Source organism: Amborella trichopoda, chromosome 11, assembly GCF_054954075.1.
Source record: "Amborella trichopoda isolate Santa Cruz 75 chromosome 11, AtrichopodaSantaCruz75HAP2 v2.0, whole genome shotgun sequence".
Lineage (NCBI taxonomy): Eukaryota > Viridiplantae > Streptophyta > Magnoliopsida > Amborellales > Amborellaceae > Amborella > Amborella trichopoda.
In genome coordinates this window covers 34853982-34861500 of record NC_142346.1, presented here as the reverse complement: position 1 = coordinate 34861500, position 7519 = coordinate 34853982, and the positions used below count along the sequence as shown (strand labels likewise).

The 7519-nt window shown below is 34.7% G+C and overlaps 1 long non-coding RNA gene across 1 annotated transcript; it reads right to left on the bottom strand.

Moving 5' to 3' along the window:
• Positions 1-4876: 4876 nt before the first annotated feature.
• On the bottom strand, positions 4877-7519 carry LOC148779877 (uncharacterized). The gene is made up of 2 exons (XR_016045001.1): positions 6938-7519; positions 4877-5341 (listed from the first exon to the last, which is right to left on the bottom strand). It is a non-coding gene; the product is annotated as an uncharacterized LOC148779877 (long non-coding RNA).

Below are 7519 nucleotides of genomic sequence, written 5' to 3'. Positions count from 1 at the left end.
TACCATAATATTTATGATATGACATAAAGCAAAGATGTGACCATATAATATGACATAAAGCAGAGATGTGACCATATGATATGACATAAAGCAGAGATGTGACCATATGATATGACATAAAGCAAAGATGTGACCCAAAGCAAAGCTGATGTGACCTAAAGCAAAGCTGATGTGACCCAAAGCAAAGCTGATGTGACCCAAAGCAAAGCTGATGTGACCTAAAGCAAAGCTGATGTGACCTAAAGCAAAAATAAAATAGATGTGACCCAGATATGACCAAAATAAAGATGCTCGAACCACCGACGAAGCTCCACCTGTCTCCACAATTACTCAAAAGACGCTCCAACCATCTCATCAACTGGTCTTTTACAACTAAAGCAAGATTCCCGAAGATAAGGATGGATGATCCTACAACAAGGACCAACCACGTGGCACCCACTTACATCTCTTATTTCTCTATAAATAGGGAGGAAGAGAAACATGGAAACACACTCTTCTCTCAGAGAACAACCCCGATTCTCTTTTCATCTCTCTTCTCTTTCAAAACCATCTATGTGTGATTGTAACGTCCAAGCCTTACCAGATTATTACCCAAACGAGTGGAAACTATTATGCAGTTACTGTATCTGCACTCTGTAAGTTAAGTTTTGTTATATGAGTCTGTAAGTTTTGTTTTGTTTTATGAGCCTGTAAGTTTTGAGTCGCTTTGATTTTTGTTATTTTCAAGTTTGCTTAGTTAAGTTTGAGTCTGTAACAAGTTTGCTTTCAGTTTGCTTTAAGTTTGTAACAGTTTACAGTTATTATGATAATACGTGTTGTATGTAGCATAAAGATATATCAAACTACTTATAATACATGGATTACTATTGATATTACTCCTATATATATATATATATATATATATATATATATATATATATATATATATATATATATATATATATATATATATATATATATATATATATATATATATGAGACCACTTATTTTTTATACAAGGTGGTCACAATTCCTTACAACCATTTGATGTAAAATTTGATAGCTTGGATGTGTCACAAAGTTCGAGAAAGTTTCTTTTGAAGTTTGAGATTGGTTAATGAAATAATTGTAACCCAACGTCCCAGATTGATTCTGGGCCGATCCGACGATCACGGATTTTCGGTAGTGTTTGAATTTTAGTTTTTTTTTACATATCTAAATCACTTGAAATTTTAGATGTGTGTTCATAAAAAATAGATGAGTTTTCAAAAAATATCAAAACAATATTTTACAAAAAATAAATTGCCCAAAATACTCTCAAAATGTTTCGGGGGTATTTTGATCATTTGATTTTTTGTGAATGATTTTTTTTATATTTTTATTAGGTGCGCCTTGATGATAAAAACACACACTTAAAATTTCAAATGATTTGGATCTGTAGAAAATAAAATAAAATTTAAGCACTACTGGACATCCGTGATCGTCAGATTGGTCCTGATTCAATCTGAGCCGATGGGTTTATATGTCCATATGAGCTAATGTGCTAATCCCATCTTTTCTTGTATATGGATTTTCTAGAGTTAACAACCCTCCAAAATTCATAGATTCAAGTTAGAGGGACTTGTGAAACACTATATGACATTTACTACCCTCACATTATTTGATGACCAAGGGAATTTTAGACTTTTCGTTAAAAACCTCAAAAAGCAACATTCCAAAAAACGAGGGAATTTTGAACTTTGGCCTCTGGCCGCCTTTGCTCTCTCCCCCCACTCTCTGTCCCTTTAACTCTCATGCCTTGCCCACCCTCATACTCTCTCTCTCTCCTAAGAAACACAAGAAGAAACACAAGAAACTATCCCATAGTCTCTCTCTTGAGTTACTATTCTCTCATGTCTTGCCCTCCCTCTCTCTCGAGACCTCTATTAGGAATGTAATGGTAATAATAGAAGACGCCATTTTTTTGGTTGAAGATTGAATGGAGGATTGCCTCTTTGAGAACCCATTAGTTCATTCAAGTTCAAAGCTATTCTCAAATCTAGATTTTGAATATGGAGGTCTCCTACAGTTGTTGGTTTGCATATTTCTCACAAGATAAGGAGACGTGAGTGGAAGATCTGATGCTAAAATGAGAGATGGTAATGATAGGTAATGAATCCCCTGGTTATTATAAGAGCATTTTGGATCTTTTCAAAAATGAAATTTTGTTTTTTGGCTGCTATTTCTCTTGCAATAGAACCCTATAGAACCACTGACTTTTTCATTAGAAATACATTTAGATGCATTGTACCCACTCCGATTATTGACTTGTTTGTAAATTTTGGTGAGAAACAATACATCTGCGAAATGTTCAATAAAATTCCTAATAGAACACTAATGGAGAAGTAACTTCTATTAAAAAAAATTAAAAAGAAAAAATTTATGTTGATTAATGGTAATAATAGAGCAACTCTGTTCTGGGCCATTTATGCTTCTTACAATGCTCAGTAGCATAGTAATAATAGAGCAGCTCTGTTTTTGGCCCATTTCTTTATGACTAATTGTGAAGGATTAACATAGTAATAATAGAGCAGCCTTGTTTTTGCCCATTTATGCTTCTTACAATGCTCATAAATTTTGTGGCCTAGCATTGTATTTTTGTTTGTTCTCAAAATTCCTCTTATGTGCCGTTGTTACACCCTCAAACATGGATTTTTTATTTTTTTCGAAAGGAAAGAACTTGGACACGCATGTCAATGTTATTCTCATGTAGTTTTTGGATAAGGGGCTGTCTAATTATTATTTTATCTCTAATGTGGTATATATGAGTATATGATTGGTGATGTGTTATTTGCTTGTTATGGTTACTAACTCTTTTGATATGTGGTTTACTTATATATGTATCACATACGAGTTGCTGATTGGTAAGTAACTCTATTGATAGTTTTGTTGGCTACATATGACTGGATTTGCTTGTCACGATTCTGAAAAAAAAAAAAAAAACTATGATTCTACGATTTTCAGTTTCAAGTCCATCTCTCTAAAACTCTATCTCTCTCACATCACCATCTCTCTCTCTCAAAACTCCATCTCTCTCTCTTTAAAACCCAAACTCCATCTCTCTCTAAAATCAAATCTCTCCCATCTTTCTGGTTTTCTACGCTTTCTTGGCCCTGAACTCACCATCCAAAAGAACATTACTACTCAGGTTTCAACGCTTTCTTGGCCTTGAACTCACCATTCAGTTTTCATATCCATTGATAATGGTATCACATGTAACAAAATCAGGAGAACAAGCAAAGCCTTCATTTTTTAAAGAAACATCCATGCCTTACAAGCACTACAAGCCCACACAACAGGCCACTCTTGGCCACAGCCCAACAGGGAGCCAAGCTCCTACTTTCTCTTTCTACATTTTACCTCTCAAGCCCCCTCACCTTTTTGCCATGACAAAATGTTGACCATTCCAGATCAAGTCCATCCACCAAGAGAATGACATACATGAAATCTTTGAAGGCAATCGTAGTTCTCTGCCTCTTTCCTCACCGCATCAAGCATTGAATCAATGAGCTCTGCCCCCTCTGTGTAGTGGCCTTTGGCCCAATTGTTTCCAACACCAGATTGACCAAACACAAAGTTATCAGACCTGAAGATCTGGCCGTAAGGACCAGTGTGCGCACTATCCATGGTTTCAGGCTCAAGATCCATGAGAATAGTTATGGGAACCAACTTTCCAAAATTTCAGTTCTTTTTCGTCAAGCCAGGAACCAAACTAGACAAGGTTTCCAAAATTTCAGTTCCAAAATTTTCTAATTTTCCAAAATTTCAGTTCTTTTGGGTTTGTTCATTGGTTTTTGTGGAATAGGTTTGGTAAGCATGTATCAGCGATCTGATCTACACTATAATTTGAAGCAAATTTGAATGTAATATAGAGAAAACACGAACACACTAAGCAATACGCAAGATTTTTGAATATTTAATGGACCAGAATTTATTAGAGTATTTCGTAGTTTAACGACTCTAATTTTTCCACGACATTCCAAATACTTTCAAGAATGTATAAATATCAAGTGATTATGAAGGAGGCAATATTGTCTGCTTATATTCGAGTTGTTACGAAGACAGTTTGCTAAATTCTTTTGTAGTTTATTCATGAAAATTGTGAAAGTTAGAGACAAAATTTGAATGTTGGGTATCCAATTGCCCCAATTGGGGACACTGGTGGCTGCAACAATAGAAAACCAAAGAGATGTAGAGAGAGACTTGATTTTAGAGAGAGATGGAATTTTGAGTGAGAGAGGGAGACGGTGTTGTAAGGGAGAGATGGAGTTTGGGTTTTAGAGAGAGAAATAGAGTTTTGAGAGGGAGGGATATGGTGATGGGAGAGAGGGATAGAGTTTTAAAGAGAGAGAGATGGAGTTTAGATAGGATGTCATTTTAGTATTTGTTTGTGTCAAAAATTTATGGTCAAAAAGGTCTAAGGGGTTGTAAGATAGAAAAGATGGAAGTTATTTGCTTATAAGTAATATTTCATTTTTTGGGTCTCATGAGATGTAGAAGTTAAAAATAAGGAATAAAAAGATATTTTTCCAAAATTTAAATAATATGATTACAACATTGTTTCATCTCTTTCTCTCCCAAAATTAATTTTGGGCCCTGAAAATACGTATGTTTAAAGGTATCATGTCTTTGACTTTATAACTTTGAAACCCCATATCTTTATCACCACACTTCAAACTAGAGCCTCCAACTTTTGTTGTTCCATACAAACTATCTTTGTTCCCCATTCAAAATGCACCACTTTGGCTTCTTGATACTAATTGTAACTATAGGAATATTCATTATCACACTCTTACGGCAATTCTTCTATGGCTCCTCTGTTGTTGAACATCTTGGGCATGTCAAACGTATCCTATAGAATTAGATAAAGATGTTATTGCAATATAGAAGTATACCACATTGTAGAATATATACAATCTTACTAGTTTCCTCAGAATTTCCATAAAGCAAATATACATTGTTAAAGTAGACGAACAAAAACATGATCTCACAGTGTCGAGAAAACTGATGTGCACAACCACATTAGAGATAAAATAATAATTAAACAGCCCCTCATCCAAAAACTATATTAGAATGACATAGACATGCATGTCCAAGTTCTTTCCTTTCGGGAAAAAAAAAAAGAAAAAGAAGATTCTAAATGATCAGCACACATATCTTGAACTTGTACCCAGCTCCCACCATTTTTTGCACTGCTCGTGTTTGACTCCAGGATGCGATTGATGGTATCTGTAAGAGTCTTATTAGGGAGTAGATCATTTGCCATGACATTCGCAGAACCACATATGCACATTGACATGGAAATGATATAGCCCCCTGTACCTGATAAGAAACATCAGATAAATTGAGTCCCTTGTGCCAGATAAGAAACATAAGATAAATTGGGTTGATCAGACATTGCTTCCCCAAATGCCTTCAAAAGTTACAAAGAGATGGCCAAGACCACAATTAAGGAATAATTAAGAACTCCTTTCAAGATGCATTACCTATGGTATCATAACAGGCCCTACATATCAAGAAAACAAAATTAAAAAGAATGTAAATTAATTACAAAATGCATTGCTTTTGGTATTATAACAGGTATACTTAGAAAAATCTTAAATAAAGCAAAATACATAAGACTACTTTGGCAATGGGGATGCAATGCATGAAAATCACTAGGATATTTTTACTATTTTTCTTGATAATTTAGGGTCAACATAAAATCCCACTCGGTAACGTGGCTTCTCTATTAGTGCCTTTATTAGGAACTTGTTGAATACTTTGCAAATGTATTGGATCTCAACAAGATTTACAAACTAGTCAATAATTGAAGTAGCTATAATGAATCAAAAACTATATCGAATGATTCTAATTTGAAATCATATTTTTTGGGGGGATTTTTAAAATTATATGTAGAGTGATAATTCCATTTTATATCAGGCGCTTGGGTTTTAAGCATTGGAGCTGCCTAAACAAACACAAATACAGTGAAAACTCAAAATGAAGAGAGAACCCGACACCAAAAAATCAATCAATAAATAGATAAACAATATAAGTTAAAGAAAAACCCTAGGATTAAAGTGAAAAAAAAGAACGGTCATCAAGTCCATGTTTTAGTGGGCCTGTAAATTCATATTTGAGATGAACAATATGCCCTAGAGAGATGGATTATTAGCTTGCTAATTCAGCAACTCATATGTAATACGTATATCAGTAAACCACATATCAAAAGAGTTAGTAACCAGAACAAGCAAATAACACATCACTAATCACATACTCATATATACCACATTAGGGATAAAATAATAATTAGTCAACCCCTCATCCAAAAACCACATGAGAATGACATTGATATGCATGTCCAAGTTCTTTCCTTTCGAAAAAAATAAAAAATCCATGTTTAAGGGTGTAACAACCGCACATAACAGGAATTTTGAGAACAAGCAAAAATACAATGCAAGGCCACAAAATTTATGAGCATTGTAAGAAGCATAAATGGGCCAAAACAGAGCTACTCTATTATTACGATGTTAATCCTTCACAATTCGTCATAAAGAAATGGGCCAAAAACAGAGCTGCTCTATTATTACTATGCTACTGAGTATTGTAAGAAGCATAGATGGGCCAAAACAGAGCTACTCTATTATTACCATTAATCAACATAAACTTTTTATTTTTAAGTTTTTTTAATAGAAGTGACTTCTCCATTAGTGTTCTATTAGGAATTTTATTGAACACTTTGCAGATGTATTGTTTCTCACCAAGTTTTACAAACAAGTCAATAATTGGAGTAGGTACGAGGCATCAAAATGTGTTTCTAATGAAAACATCAGTGGTTCTATAGGGTTCTATTGCAAGAGAAATAGCAGCCCAAAAACAAAATTTGCTTTTTGAAAAGATCCAAAACGCTCATATAATAACCGAGAGCTTCATTACCTATCATGACCATCTCTCATTTTAGCATCAGATCTTCTACTCACACCTCCTTATCTTGTGAAAAATAAGCAAATCAAGAACTGCAGGAGACCTCTATATACAAAATCAGATTTTGAGAGTATCTTTTGAACTTGAATGAAATAATGGCTTCTCAAAGAGGCAATCCTCCATTCAATCGTCAACCAAAAAAAAAGTGTCTTCCATCATTACTATTACATCAATAATAGAGGTCCCGAGAGATGGGAAGGGCAAGGCATTAGAGAATAGTAACGCGAGAGAGAGTATGAGATAGTTTCCTGTGTTTCTTCTTGCATTTCTTAAGAGAGAGAGAGAGTATGAGGGAGGGCAAAGCATGAGAGTTAGAGGGAGAGAGAATGGGGAAGGCAAGGGGGGAAGAGAGAGTAGAGGCATGCCACAGAGCGGATAGACCAGGTGGGCAAAAATTAAAATTTCCCTCGTGTTTTGGAAGGCTCTTTTTTCGAGGTTTTTAGCAAAACGTCTAAAATGCCCTTATATAAAGGTCATCAAATAATGTGACGGTAGTGAATGAAAAATGGTCCTCCACAAGTCTCCTTAAATTGT